At 40.9% G+C, this 14,649-nt stretch overlaps 1 protein-coding gene across 7 annotated transcripts in view; it reads left to right on the top strand.

Moving 5' to 3' along the window:
* REPS2 (RALBP1 associated Eps domain containing 2) overlaps positions 1-14,649 on the top strand; it is a 174,082-nt gene that overhangs the window by 126,413 nt on the left and 33,020 nt on the right. The window lies entirely within an intron of this gene.

Below are 14,649 nucleotides of genomic sequence, written 5' to 3'. Positions count from 1 at the left end.
CTTATAATAACTTGTTTATGTAAGTGCATTTTCTATTTTGAGGAGACTCTGTGTGAGCAGTAGGTATATGAATTTGAGTATCCTTGAATGTCTCTATATGTTTCAATCATAAATGTCATGTGTTTACTGTTTACCATTTGGAAGTAGACTCGTAAGTAATTGGTAGGAGTTCAAACAGCTGTTTTGGTGGGGAAATTAAGCAGTTTTTCTTACAAAGATTTGCTCTTTCAACTAAAGATTGATCGAGAGAAAGGAAAAAAGTGTTATGAGAAGAAAAATAAAGTCAAAGCTCTATCAGAATAAAATGGCTTTTGGAAGCTACTTTTAAGAAACCATGCTCTCAGAACTTGTGATGAAGCATATAATATTGCATAATCATAAAATTATGATAACTCTAGCAGTTTTGAGGCTCAGAGAAACCCTTTATTGAAATACATCATCTAATATTTTTTTAAATCCATCTATGTTCTCTGAATAGTAGACTCTTATTGCCCTTTCTCTGATGTGGTTATTTTGCTGCATGTAGAATTCTAGGTTGAAGGTTATTTTCCCTCAGCATTTTGAATGTATTACCTTCTTCTTGTCTGGCATTTACTTTTGTTGCTGCTGAGTATTCTGTGAATCTATGTTGCATTCCTTTGGAGTGAATATCTTTTTCTCTTTGGTGGCTTTTAAAATTTTATTTTCAGTGTTCTGTTGCAACTTCACTGTGATGTGTCTAGGTATAGATTTAAACTTATTTATTCTAGATGATGATTGGTGTGTACTTTCCGTCTGGAAAATCATGTCTTTAATTTTAGAGCACTCTCAGTCATGTCTTTGCAGGTTCTTATTCCTTACTTATTTCTTCTATTTTCTTCTGAAACTCATTAGGTATGTTTCTGTGTCTGTCAACACATCTTTTATTTCTAGTTATGGCTCTTCATCTTTTTATGTCATGATCTCTCTGGGTTGGCTGTGAATGAAATCTTTGACTTCCAAACTTATAATTCTTTTTAAGTAACTGTATATGATTCCAGGTTTTATAGTCCATTCTTTTTTATGTCAGTCTGTTCTTGTTTTGCTTTTCCCAATTTCTGTTTCATAGTTCTCAGTTCCTTTTTGGATGTATTCCCTACTTTTAACTTTGTGGGTTCTAAATAAAATTATTTTAAAGTTACTTATTTTCAACTTGTTCTGTCTTCATTTTTGTCAGAAGTAAATTCTTAGAGCTGTGTTTTTTCCTTTCATATTTTTTTTTGAAATTTGCTTAACAGTTTTATTTGAAATTGGAGTTTAAGTTTCATTCTCATTTCTCCGAGCTCCTCCATTTCTGGCAGTTCAGTGGTGTCTCTGCCAACCATACCCCACAGCCCTGCACCCATGGGCCTCTAGTCTAGGGCTAGTTCTTCTTCTTGAGGTCCAGCACTTCCTTCCAGTACAGATGTCAGGGATCATGCAGATGATACCAGATGGTGGCCGATCCCAAGACTGGGCTACAATGTTGTATCTGCTTCTGCTTCCTTTCCTAAGTAGGCAGCCCTGAACACCTTCACAGACTTCTTCCCGGCTTTGTAGGTTTACAGGTAGTGAAGTGTCACCTTAGTCTCTGGCTTCTTATTATGGGCCCCCTGCCTCATGTGTGGCATTTAAACCCCTTACTTTGCTGTATTTGAGCACTCCGCTCCCTCCACCTACTTCTGAACCCTTAGCCTTGCCTACCAATTTGTTGTCCCCACAAGGATCTTTATCTTGCTGCTGAGTGGGTCTCAGTCTTTAACACTTTTTTGCTTGTGCTGTCATCTATCATTGCATAGCATTTTATGGAACAGAAAGTTGAAGTTCAGAAAGTAGAAGTGAGGTACTTAGAGCCTCATAGCTAGTAAGTGACAGTGCTAGCTTTCGTAGAAGAGGAAAACTGGGAAAGGTTTCTGGGGAGGTGCTTGAAATTTAATGATAAACCTTTAGAGAAAGAGAAAGGAAAAATTATTCATTGCACATCATAAAAAGTAACTATAGATCTGCTAAGCACAAGTTAATATGGATTTTCAGTCTCTGTGCCATTTTATAAATATGAAGTATTTCCTAACATTAAGCTAAAATGTTTATTTTTAAAGTGCCTTCCCCAGTGCAGACTTATGTTCATCTTTGCCAAAAGAGCTTTCACATTTTGGTCACTGGGCCATATTTGGTATAGCAGAAAGCCAAGTGTATTTCATATCCTGCTTTCAAAGAGGGGAAAAAAAAGAGGCAGAAGTTTAACATCATAAATAATTATTGTTTATGCATTTCAAAATTGATTTTAAAAGTATACAAACCATTGAGGCTTTGTGATTATTTACTTTATTAATTTATCAAGTACGTATAGTGCTTACGTGCCAGATGCTCTTCTAAGTGCTTTATAAATATTAACTCATTTAATCCTAGCAACCATGTATAGTAGGTTCTGTTGCTGTCCTCAATTTGCAGATAAGCAAACTAAGGCACAAAGAACTTCAGAAATTTGCCCAGAGCAAGTAAGGCCTGAAGCTGCCATTCTGACCCAGACTATCTAAACTCTGAGTGCCACCTCCTCCTACTGTGCTCTACTGTGCAACCGTGTCTCAGAGTTATTTTCTTAACCTCTCTCTTCTTAACAACAGAGTCGACACATTATCACTGATACCTTTTATATTCTGAAACCTCTTAATAAGTTAGCTTCATCCCATCACTAGTAGCTTGTTTTCCTTCTCCTTATTATATTTTGTTTGTGATGTTACTGTGTAAAGCTTACTATGCTAGCATCACTCCTCTGAAAGATTCCTTAAGTTCATCTACTCAGTTCATCAGGTGTTAATGAAAGGTGATTATGAGAGGCCCACACTTGGCTGAGAACTATAGGAACACAAAGGTTGTGATGTGGTCCTTCTCCTTCAGCTCCTTCATTCTCACCCATCATCTGAAAGCAGTTATGCCTAATGCCCTCCAGCCCATGGTCTCTCATGGTGCATCTATATAACTCTGTCATTTTTTGTGTGTCTCATCTAAGCCCATTTCCTCATGTTCTATGGTCAAGGGTTGTAGGTGATAGCTGGACACCATGGTTTGTATAACTAACAAGATAGCCCAGTGTTTGCCCTGGGAGGCAGCTATGCCTGATTTCTAGGATCCTGAACAATGGAATTCTTATTTCTCTTCTCTGACCCCTATCCCCCACCACACAGTGACAGAAACCAGGAAACACCCCTAAGTGTCAGGGGAGAAGCAAGTTCAGAAGCAGAACAGGATGGGAGGGTGCCCCCTGTGCTGTGGTGTCTGTCATTAGGAGTGGACGGTGAAGAACACCCAGAGGGCAGGCCTAGGGAGGAAGCCTGACAGAATAGTTAAGAACATGGACTCGGGGTACAAATCCTCTCTCTGCCTCATACTGGCTGTGTGTCTTTGGACAAGTTTACTTAGCCTCTCTGTGTCTGTTTCACTGTCTGTGAAATGAGTATGGTAGTAGTGTGTACTCTCATAGGTTGTGATGGTCAAGATCTCTAAAGGACTTAGGATGGTGCCTGGCATATGGTCAGCTCTCACGACAGTGAGCCGTTATAATTATCAGTACAGGCCCAGCGAAGCAGAGGTGGAGTCTAGCTGGCAAACAGAATTACAGACTCGGGACAGCCAGAACTTTGTGATCACAAGCCCAGAATGAGTACCAGACTGAGTTGTGTTAGAATCATTTTCTTTCCCACATCTGTGATTTTTCATGGCTGGCCTACATCAGGGGTCAACAAACTACAATCTGTAGGTGAAATCCACATTTTCATCTGTTACCTTAAATAGTGGAAATGATAAGGAAAAGAACCAGCATAAAGACAGTCCCCCATAAGCTTTTAACCCATCATCTCCTAACATGAGGATTGCGATGCCTACGTCTGTAGTTTGCAGCTTTACCTGGAGGACCTTTATCTGACCAAGATACTCTTTCAGACTTCACTAGCAGAACCTTGAGCAAATATCCTTTATTCATCTGACAGCTTCAAAGGCTTGCTGTGAGTGGACCTTCCCAACTCTGTTTCTCAACCATGATTAGAAGAAATTGACTAAGGCCTTGCCTTCAAGGTGAGGAAGAGGGAAAGAAGCCTGTCCTGGGAAAATAGGATGAACGAGTTCTTTCTTCCTGTCTCCTGAATACCCTGCTCTGCTCAGCAAGTTCTGTAGGTATCCCTTACTGGTGTGCTGGTAAATCTCTCCGATGAAAGAAAAAGCTACTATTTGTAGCCATTGCCGACATCCGTGTTGTAAATACTTCCACCGTGGCTGATTGCAGGCACAGTGGAAGGGCTGTATGTCATCACTGGCTCATTGGTACCAGCCTGCTCTGTTGTAGACAGCTTTACTTTACCACTGAATCTTTGTGTCAGGATTCTCTGTGCCAGGGGATAGGGGTTTTTTTTTGTGTGTGGAGTTTGTTTGTTTGTTTTTAAATCTAGGGACTGTTCCAGCCTGGTCCCAAAATGTTAGAAACGAGGCCATGTTTTTGACTAGAAATGAATCTTCCTCCTTGTTTTCATTTAACTTGTGCCACTAGGTGGCACTTTAAGGACATTACAGGAAATTGGCTTTACTGGATTTATTTTTTAACTTCTTATTCAAGTGTAATATGTATCAGTAGGTACACATTGAGCGTGCATCTCAATGAATTTTCACAAGCTCAACACGTGTTATTGGCACTTATATCAAGGAGCAGAATATTACTGGCACCCGGAAAGTCCCTCTTATGCTATTTTTCAGTTCCAATTCTTATTATTGAGGTTCCCACTGTTCTGACTCCTAACAGCATAGATGAGTTTTACTTGTTCGCTGCCTTATATAAGTGGAACCATAAGTGTATACTCTTGTGTCTGGCCTCTCCTTACATGCTGTTTGTGTGATCCATCCAGATTGTTGTATGCAGTTGTAGATCAATGCTATGTAGTATTTCATTGTGTGTACAAATATATCACTGTTTTCTACTGCTGATGGATATTTGGGTGGTTTTCAAATTTTGGCAGTTATAAATAATGCTGCTGTGGATGTTCATGTACGAGTTTTTGAGTGGATGTGTGTTTTCATTTCTCTTGGGTCTATCCCTAGGAGTAGAATTTCTGGGTCATGCGGTAAGCATATGTTTGGCTTTAGTGGATGCTGCCAAATGGTTTTATAAAGTGTACTGATTTATACTCCATCAACAGTATTCTCATTTCACTTCTACATCCTCATCAATACTGAGTTTATTTTATGGCTGATTCCTAACTCTTACGTAATTTTTATAGCTACCTCTCTAGCCAGCTATTTCTAATTGAATTTTTTTCTGAAGTCACCTTTCTCTGATGGACCTGGCTCATGCAGCAAGGGCCATGTCAGCCCCAAAGGGGACATTTATCACAGTCTACGTATGAGCTATCAGCAGTTAGAAAAATTGTTATTGAAACCCTCCATCATTAATACAGAGCAATGGAAGTGGGAAAGGAATTCAACATTGTAAGTGTGGTAAAACATCAAGTGAAGGTAGGCCTTTGAGGTGCACTCTCCTGCTCAAGGTTTTCATCTTTTGGCAAGAGGGGGAAAGTTCCTTATGTTAACTTCTACTTACAGAAGTAGATCCTGTGCCTGGGAAACCAATGATAATTTTCTTCCTGATCAGGATAGCACCTGCCATTAGTGAAAAGCTACTCTGTTCTTGTGCTTAGCACCCTGTTGTTGTTGTTCAGTTGCTCAGTTGTGTCAACTCTTTGCGACCTCATGGACTGCAGTACGCCAGGCCTCCCTGTCCTTCAAAGACAGATGTTTCCTTTAATCTTCACAACACTAGAAGTTAGGTGGATTATCCCCTTTTGCAGGTGATGAAGCTGTGGCTCAGAGAGGTTAAGCCGGTGTCCAGGTTATGTACCAAGCAAATACCAAGCCTGGATGTGACTCCACAGTCTGTGCCCTGTACCTGCTCTGCTCTGTGGTGCCAGTTAACATGGGATGACGGTTTTGACTTGTGCACTGGAATATGAAATAGTGTTGGATTCATTACTGGCTCATTGCACACATTGATCAGAGGACCTGCTGTTCGCTGACCTTCAGCTTCAGTACCAGGGAAGCAAGAGTGAAATAAGATGCAGCCTTCTAGCTATCTCTCACAAGTGACTTGGGTCATGGATTTTGGAAATTGTTCTTACAGAGAACTCAGTCCTCTGGATTCTCTCTCTGAGAGTGACTGAAATGATGGAATTTGTTGTGGCCACTGTGCTGCTGGCCGTTGGTTCTGCAACTTCTATGCCTGGGTTTGACCACATGGTTTTCTGGTATGTCCTTACCCAGCAGAGATGGGAGTCAGGTTGAATGACACTGAGGATATCAATAAAATGCTAGAGATCCCTGAGAGGCTGTAGCAAGATTGTTTGCTCATCTGTCTAGAAATTAGCCTCAGCCTTTGTGATTCCATCTTGGGATCTGCCTGGATTCTTGGGAGGAATGAAACTTGAGTTTCTTTTTCTAATCTGTCAGTTGCATGAATAGTACAACTTTTTAAAAGTCATCAGTTATTCACATGGTAGCAATTGGTTTTGCAACTAGACTACTTTTTTTAATGAGATTTGAATTTTTTTTTGGTTGCAAATCTGACTTTTAAACAAAAGCCTTCTTGCTAAAATTTTTTCCCAACTTCAAATATATATTTATTTGTGAAACCATATTGCATATACCATCTATTCCCTCCATGGTAAATGGAGAAGAAAACAATTAAGAAACCTACTTAGTTTTTACTGGTGCACCTGTGGCCTTTTCCAGACTAGGACCTTGGAGACTTGGGTTTCTCATTTCTTAACTGAAGAGTTTGGGCCATCAGTGGTCCCTAGTTGGTCTGGGAAGGCTACATAAAAATCACCCAGGGAGCTTATTAAAATACAAGTTGTAATGCTCCAGACCTAGGAGATCCTAATTAGAGAAGTCTGGGATGGTATCTAAAAGTCTGTAATGTATAAAAATTCTCCTGTGCAGCTCTATTTGGGAACCACTGGGTTAGAAGGTCTAGAACAGAATGGAGTTGAGAACCTTCTGATATGTTTGAAGATTTAGATAATAGTTATGTGCCTGGAGTGGGTTCCAGGTGGGCAAACTAGTGCAATTATGATGCAGAGGAAGATTGGAGCCAGACACTGGAAGAGCTTTAACCAGCTAAAGGAGTGTGTTGTGTGCCCAGGCCTTAGGGACCCATCAAGGGGCTTTGAAAAAATATGTTTTGATGAGAAGGTGGTTTGCAAGATGAGTTCCTCAATGGTATGCAGGATGGATTGGACCAGGGAAAAACCAAAGGCTGGGAAAAAACCCACTGAAGTTTCTGCAGTGGCCCAGGTGAGGGGATGTGATGAGCAACTGGTCTCAGATGGGCACCATGGGGCCTTTGTGAGCTCATCTGCAACTGGAACCTGAGTTATTTTGTTTTAAGCTACTTTAAGAAAAAAAAAAACCATAATTTATCCATGTTCTGTTAATCTGTTTTAACTACCATAAGGAATGGTTTTTATTGTGTTTGTGTCCAGGAGGTTTTAAAGGAGCCCAGTAAATAAATTCATGCAGAGAAGTAGTTGGCAGCAGCAATAACAGCTGCTACTGCAGAGAAAGAGGGAGGCAGGAAGGGAGCCCTTTCTGGCCCTGCAGCAATGTCCTCACCCTGCCTCACACTCTTGGCCAGAACGAGAAAGGGATGGATGTATGTTTGGCTTGAATGGTGTTTGCCTTTCAAATCAGGTGTAATGGTTCTCCTTTGTTCCTCTAAAACCCAGTCTGTAGATCAGTGTTTCCCCAAGTGTGTTACACAGGACATTAGTTTTGCTGGGTGGTAATGTGAATTATATGAGAATAAGGAGTTGAAGCCAGATAAGTCTGGGGAACTGCTGGGTTAAACAAAGACAGTGGCTTCCTTTACCTCACAGGACTTCAAAGCATGTGGTATGCTGTGTGTTCTCTGGATTTCTAAGAGGGAGAGAGACTGTGCAGTGTTTCCTGACCTTATGTGTAGGATCTTTTCCCCTCCAGGTCAGGGGCTAGCAAACTGTGACCCACACACCAAATCTATCCTGCCGCCTGTTCTGTAAATAAAGTTTATTGGGACACAGCCACACCCGTTCCTTGTATTTTCTATACCTGGTTGTGCACTCAGCAGCAGAGTTGCAGGTTGGCAGCAGAGACCTGGAGACCCAGAGACCGAATGACCTGGACAACTGAAAATATTTACTATTGGCTCTTTACAGAAAAAGTTTGCTAATCTTTTCTCTAAGAAATTCGTGGAACTGGTGTTACCTTGGAACCTGGATCAGATGGATGATTCTAGCACTGCTTTGTGATGAATCTGCTTAGTTTTTTTTCAGCTATTGTGTGGCCATGTTTCTTTGCTGTTACTTTAAACTGTTTCCTCTCACAACCATTTGCCCATTGTCTAAGATGGAAGCCAGGAGTCCATGTGTCACTGTTCTTTCCTTTCACTTCCCACACTCCACCAATCTCCAAGGAGGTATCCGGTCTCCAGTCCAAATAGCTCTCAAAGTTGTCTGTCTCCACTCTCACCAGACTGGTTTGAATGACCATTGTCTTTTGTCTTGTTTCCTTCTTTAGCCTTCTAACTGAGTTCCCTCCCCCCATTATGGGTCTCTTCCAATCTGTTTCACTCAGCAGATTCAGAATAATCCTTCTAAAACACCAAATCTTGTCAGATTACTTCCCTACCTAAAATCCCTTGTTGACCTCTGTGACACCCAGGATAAGCTTTAAATCCTCAACATGGATGTACCAACCAAGGCGTAGTCAGGAAAACAGAAACCACTCTAGGTATTTCACACTGGAAGAGATTTCATGCATAGAATTAGGTACTTACAAAAAGAATTAGATGTGCTAGAGGAGTGAAGGTGGGTGAAGGCCAATGCTATCAGGTTTACCACAATTTTTAGGAAGCGTAGCTATTCTAAGAACTGAAGGAAAGAGCTAGAAATGCTCAGGCTGTCTGCAGCACCAGAGTCATGATTTGCAGGGAAATGCCTGAGTCCATGGCAAGATACTCTGACTCCTGAAGCCTATGCTTTTCTGCCCATTGCTGTCAGAGGAGCAGTAATATGGCTTGTTTTTTCTTATTTCTTTGATTTCATGTGAGTGACCCTCAGTGGCAGCAAGGAACTGTGTTGACAGGAGATTGTATAAATGTAGTTTCCAGGCTCTGATCCCCTTCAGTGCTCGGAAGAGCTTAGTCATGGGGAATGGCGCTGAGTGGCTGATAAAACAAGCCAGGACAATCCATAAGACCACGTGTCATCTACTCCACTGTCCTTCTCCAGCTTCAACTTGCCCATTTTTCTCCACTGTTCACACTTGTTCCACTCTACTAGACCCCAAGTCCCAGACATACTGGAATGTTTTTTAAGAGACCTAAAATAATGAACATTTATATCTCAAAGTTTCTGTGAGTTCAAGATTCAGGAGAAACTAATCTGGGTGATTCTGGTGCAGGGTCCCTCATTAGGCCATAGTCAAGATGTCAGCTGTGACAGAAGTCATCTGGAAGGCTTGACGGGGCCTGAAGGATTCACTTCTAAGATGGCACATTCATATGGCTGTTGGCAAGAGGCCTCACTTCCTTCTTATGTGGGGCTCTCCACAAGGCTGTCTGAGTGCTTCAGGACATGGCACCTGGCTTCTCCCAGAAAAGTTTATTCAAGAGAGAGCCCAAGGAGAAACATACTAGAATGCTTTAACTCCCCTCTTCCAGGAGCACATTGCCTGGTGTCTCAGGTCAGGTTGCCTAGAAGTAGAGCTCGAGATGAGGATTCTTGGAAAGTAGCACATCAGATGTATAAAATAATTATCTGTCTAACTGAATAAGTGAATGATCCCTTCTTCTGGTGGAGAATCCAAATGCTTAGCCTCCCTGGGCCTATATCCCTTTCTGGGGAGCCAGCTGAGCAGAGCCCATGTTGTCCCATCAAGGCTCCTCAGTAGTTCTCAACATCCTAAGGGGCAGCACCATCCAAGTCCATGTGACCTGTCCAAGTTTTTTTTTTGTTGCAAAAGCAGAATGAAAATATATTTTTCTTTTTTCTTAATATATAAATTTTCTTGAAGTATAGTTGACTTACAGTGTTTCAGATGCACAGCAAGGTGATTCAGTTATACATAGACACATATGTTATTTTTGAGATTATATTCCATTATAGGTTATTATAAGATATTGACTATAGTTCCCATTATACAATAAGCCTTTGTTGATTGTTGCATATCTATTATTTTAAATTAGAAATCTAGCATTCTATTCATACTGTCAAACAAGTAGAATCAGAATGTCATAAAATTTTTAGGTGGGCAAAAATTCACGTTTTGTAAAGCTTTTCTACCTACACTTGATAAAAGCTTGAGAAAGAATATCAAGAAAAGAAGAGGTGGATAAATTGGAAAACATAAACTGAATGAAATGGGAGCAGCGAATATGAAATAGAAAAAGTGAAACAAACTAGATAAAAGTGAAAGATAATCATATAGTCCAGTTGTTTTTAAACATAGCTGCTGATTCGAAACATATCTGGAGCTTGGAGGAAAAAAGTGATACTTGGGCATTTGTGTTTTTCAAAAAGTTCCAAGATATTTCTGATATACATCTGAATTTTAAAAAGTGATTACAGATTTTTCTATTAAATGGTGGTTTTGCTGATATAGAATTCTATTATTTTTTCTGTTGACCAATCATGGTATAATGGTATTAAGTCAGTAATAGCTACATAATCACAATAGTAAAAGATGTTTATCAGTTTTCACAATTAATAGCCAGGTGAAAAATAAGAGATAATTATAATTACAAGCCATAATGGGAACATGGTTAACCTAAACAATATAAAATAATTACACACAATTTTGGGGGTCAAATGGAGTGATGTTGTAAGTGAAAGTGCATGCATGTACATGTTTTCATCCACCCAGCCAGTCTATATCTTTTGGTTGGTGCATTTATATGTAATCCATTTACATATAAGGTAATTATGAATATATGATCCTATTAACATTTTATTTTAAAAAAATTTAAATTTATTTATTTTAATTGGAGGCTAATTACTTTACGATATTGTATTGGTTTTGCCATACTTCACTATGAATCCACCACAGGTGTACATGTATTCCCCCTCCCACTTCCCTCCCCGTACCATCCCTCTGGGTCATCCCAGTGCACCAGCCCCAAGCATCCTGTATCTGGGTTTATTTTGTGTAGGTCTTTTCTTTGTCTTGTGTGTCCTGCCTAGAGACGTTCATTTAGCATTTGTTGTAAAGCTGGTTTGATAGTGCTGAATTCTCTTAACTTTTGCTTGTCTGGAAAGCTTTTGATTTCTCGATCAAATCTGAAGGAGAGTCTTGCTGAGTAGTGTTTTCTTGGTTGTAGGTTCTTCCCTTTCATCACTTTAAATATATCATGCCATTCCCTTCTGGCTTGCAGAATTTCTGTTGAGCAATCAGCTGATAACCTATGGGAGTTCCCTTGTATGTTATTAATATTTGTCAGTTTTCCCTTGTTGCTTTTAATATTTTATCTTTATCTTTAATTTTCATCATTTTGATTACTATGTGTCTCAGTGTGTTCCTCCTTGGGTTTATCCTGCCTGGGACTCTGTGTGCTTTCTGGACTTGGTTGACTTTTCCCACGTTAGGAAAGTTTTCAGCTGTCATGTCTTCAAATATTTTCTCAAGTCCTCTCTCTCTCTCTTCTCCTTCTGGGACCCCTATTATGTGAATGTTGGTGCATTTAATGTTGTCCCAGAGGTCTCTTAGGCTGTCTTCATTTCTTTGCATCCTTGTTTCCATATTCTGTTCTGGGGCAGTGATTTCTACCATTGTGTCTTCCAGCTCACTTATCTGTTCTTCTGCCTCAGTTATTCTGCTATTGATTCCTTCTAGTGTATTGTCCATCATTTTTTGTTCTTTAGTTCTTATAGGTCTTGGTTAACATTTCTTGCATCTTCTCCATTCTGTTTCTTAGATCCTGGATCATCTTTACTATCATTATTCTGAATTCTTTTTTCTGAAAGGTTGCTTATCTCCCCTTCATTTAGTTGTTTTTCTGGGGTTTTATATTACCCCTTCATCTGGGACATAACTCTCTGCTTTTTCATCTTGATTAACTTTCTGTAATGTTGTTTTGGTTTTAGCTGCTGTGGGATTGTGGTTCTTCTTGCTTTTTCTGTCTGCCCTCTGGTGGATGAACCTAAGAGGCTTCTGTAAGCTTCTTGATGGGAGGGATCAGTGCAGTTCAGTCATTCAGCCTTATCTGACTCTTTGCAACCCCATGGACTGCATCACTTCAGGCTTCCCTGTCCATCACCAACTCCCGGAGCTTACTTAAACTCATGTCCATCAAGTTGGTGATGCCGTCCAACCATCTCATCCTCTGTCGTCCCCTTCTCCTTCTGTCTTCAATCTTTCCCATCATCAGGGTCTTTTCCAGTGAGTCAGCTCTTTGCATCAGGTGCCTAGAGTATTGGAGCTTCAGCATCAGTCCTTCCAATGAATATTCAGGACTGATTTCCTTTAGGATTGACTGGTTTAATATCCTTGTAGTTCAAGGGACTCTCAAGAGTCTTCTCCAACACCACAGTACAAAAACATCAATTCTTTGGTTTCTTTATGGTCCAACTCTCACATCCATACATGACTGCTGGAAAAACCATATTTTTGACTAGATGGACCTTTGTTGGCAAAGTAATGTCTCTGCTTTTTAATATGCTGTCTAGGTTGGTCATAGCTTTTCTTCCAAGGAACAAGCGTCTTTTAATTTCATGTCTGCACTCACCATCTGAAGTGATTTTGGAGCCCAAGAAAATAAAGTCTGTCACTGTTTCCATTGTTTCCCCATCTGTTTGCCATGAAGTGATGGGATCAGATGCCATGATTTTAGTATTTTGAATGTTGAATTTTAAGCCAGCTTTTTCACTCTCCTCTTTCACTTTCATCAAGAGACTCTGTTCAGGGCCATTCTCGTTGGCCACATCTGGCCGTTCACCCAGCTTGCAGCTGGAATGTCACCTCTGCCTGAGTCTTGATCACCCACAAGGCCAGCTGTTCCTATAGGCTCCACATGTCCTTGGCAGAGTCCTTATTCCCCTGAAGCCTGTTTGCCCACTCATTTATCTGCCTTTCCACTAGACTTCAAGCTCCTCATTGGCAAGGTCTGGGGCTTATTCATCCTTGAACACTGGTTCTAGTACACGCCCTGCTTGTCATGGCTGTTGGATAAATGTTTCTTGAGTGAATAACACTCAGGCCCAAGAGTGCTGGAAGCTATATAGCATAATGGTCACAGCCCAGTTTTGGGACCTGAAGCCTGGCTTCACACTCTGCTATTTGTATGATCTTGGGTGAATTCCTTGCCTTCTAGATCCTCTATTTCCCCTCTGCTTCCTAGGGCTGTGATGATGAATGCAATAATCCATGCAAAACATCCAGAGCAACATGTGATACATAGCAAGGTTTTGGTGGTTCATAGTATACATTTATTAATAATAGTAACAGCAATGGTAATAATACAGTTAGCCTTCATCAAAAGGAGAAAGCTATAAGAAAAACTTGGAACTAGAAATCAGGCATGTTGAGTGCCTGCATCATGGGTTTTGAAGAGGCAGGGAGTGGGAGTGCGTTGGGCACCAAGAATCCAGGGCAGGCAGTGGAAGTGTAGGAGCAGATGGCCTTACTCTGGGAAAGAGTCAACAGTGATGGGAAAAGGAGAACCCCAAACCCCATATCTGAGGGATAAGATGAGCCATAACAGGAAGAGAGAATGATTCCAAGTAGGACGCTGTGGCTCATCAGATGCTAGGCACAGGAGCTTTACAAATGGAGACGAGAGTGCCGAGCTGGACATTGGTCTCTGAAGACTAGAGGCAGCTGGGATGTGCTGAGGGCAGTTGGCAGGAGAGGTGGAGAGTAGGGTCAGAGGAAGGAAGAAGCGAGCCACCACTAGAGCTTGGAGAGGGCCCAGTTAGCGATGAAGTGGGTGTGCTCAGGCCACAGCTTGTGTGCTGCAATGTGTTTCTGTGATGCAGATTAGCTTGTGAGTTTATAGAGGACTAATAACGTGGGGGTCCTATTGGTTCACATGTTAACATTTTGCATCACTGGCTAATAGCTGCTGAAAACCAAGGACTCTAGCAGCGCCAAATGTAGCAAGCCTGGGAGAGAGGGAGCTGCACAGGGTGTCCCTGCTCCCTGGGCTCTGCCACCGGGCTGTGTGGCCCCACTGTCTTACAGGCCTTTGGGGCCATTCCTCCCCAGTCTTTGTGTTTTTATTCACAGACTCCATATCCCTCAGCAGCCAGAATCCTTCTGTTTTCTCCCTCCATTATGCTTACCCTTCTCCCTTTTTTTTTTAAAGGTAAACAGTCATATCTACTAGTGTTTCTTTATCAGAAATTGGATATAAAAATGTCAGTGCTTTTTATTATAATTATTGTTTTTCTTAGTGCTTGAGTTGAAATTGTAGTTTCTTTCCCCTACTTTTCCACTGTGCCTTGTTATTTTTAGTTTGCACTTTCAGAGCATTAGTTTTTAGCAATACATACATCCAATTATAGAAGACATTCCTCTTACTCCTTTTCCTAAGATTGAACAGTTCTGGGAGGAGAGATGGGAGGGAATAGCAGAGTCTAGAGA

Source organism: Capra hircus (assembly GCF_001704415.2).
Source record: "Capra hircus breed San Clemente chromosome X unlocalized genomic scaffold, ASM170441v1, whole genome shotgun sequence".
In the NCBI taxonomy this organism is placed as follows: domain Eukaryota; kingdom Metazoa; phylum Chordata; class Mammalia; order Artiodactyla; family Bovidae; genus Capra; species Capra hircus.
This window is presented reverse-complemented; position numbering and strand designations above follow the sequence as displayed.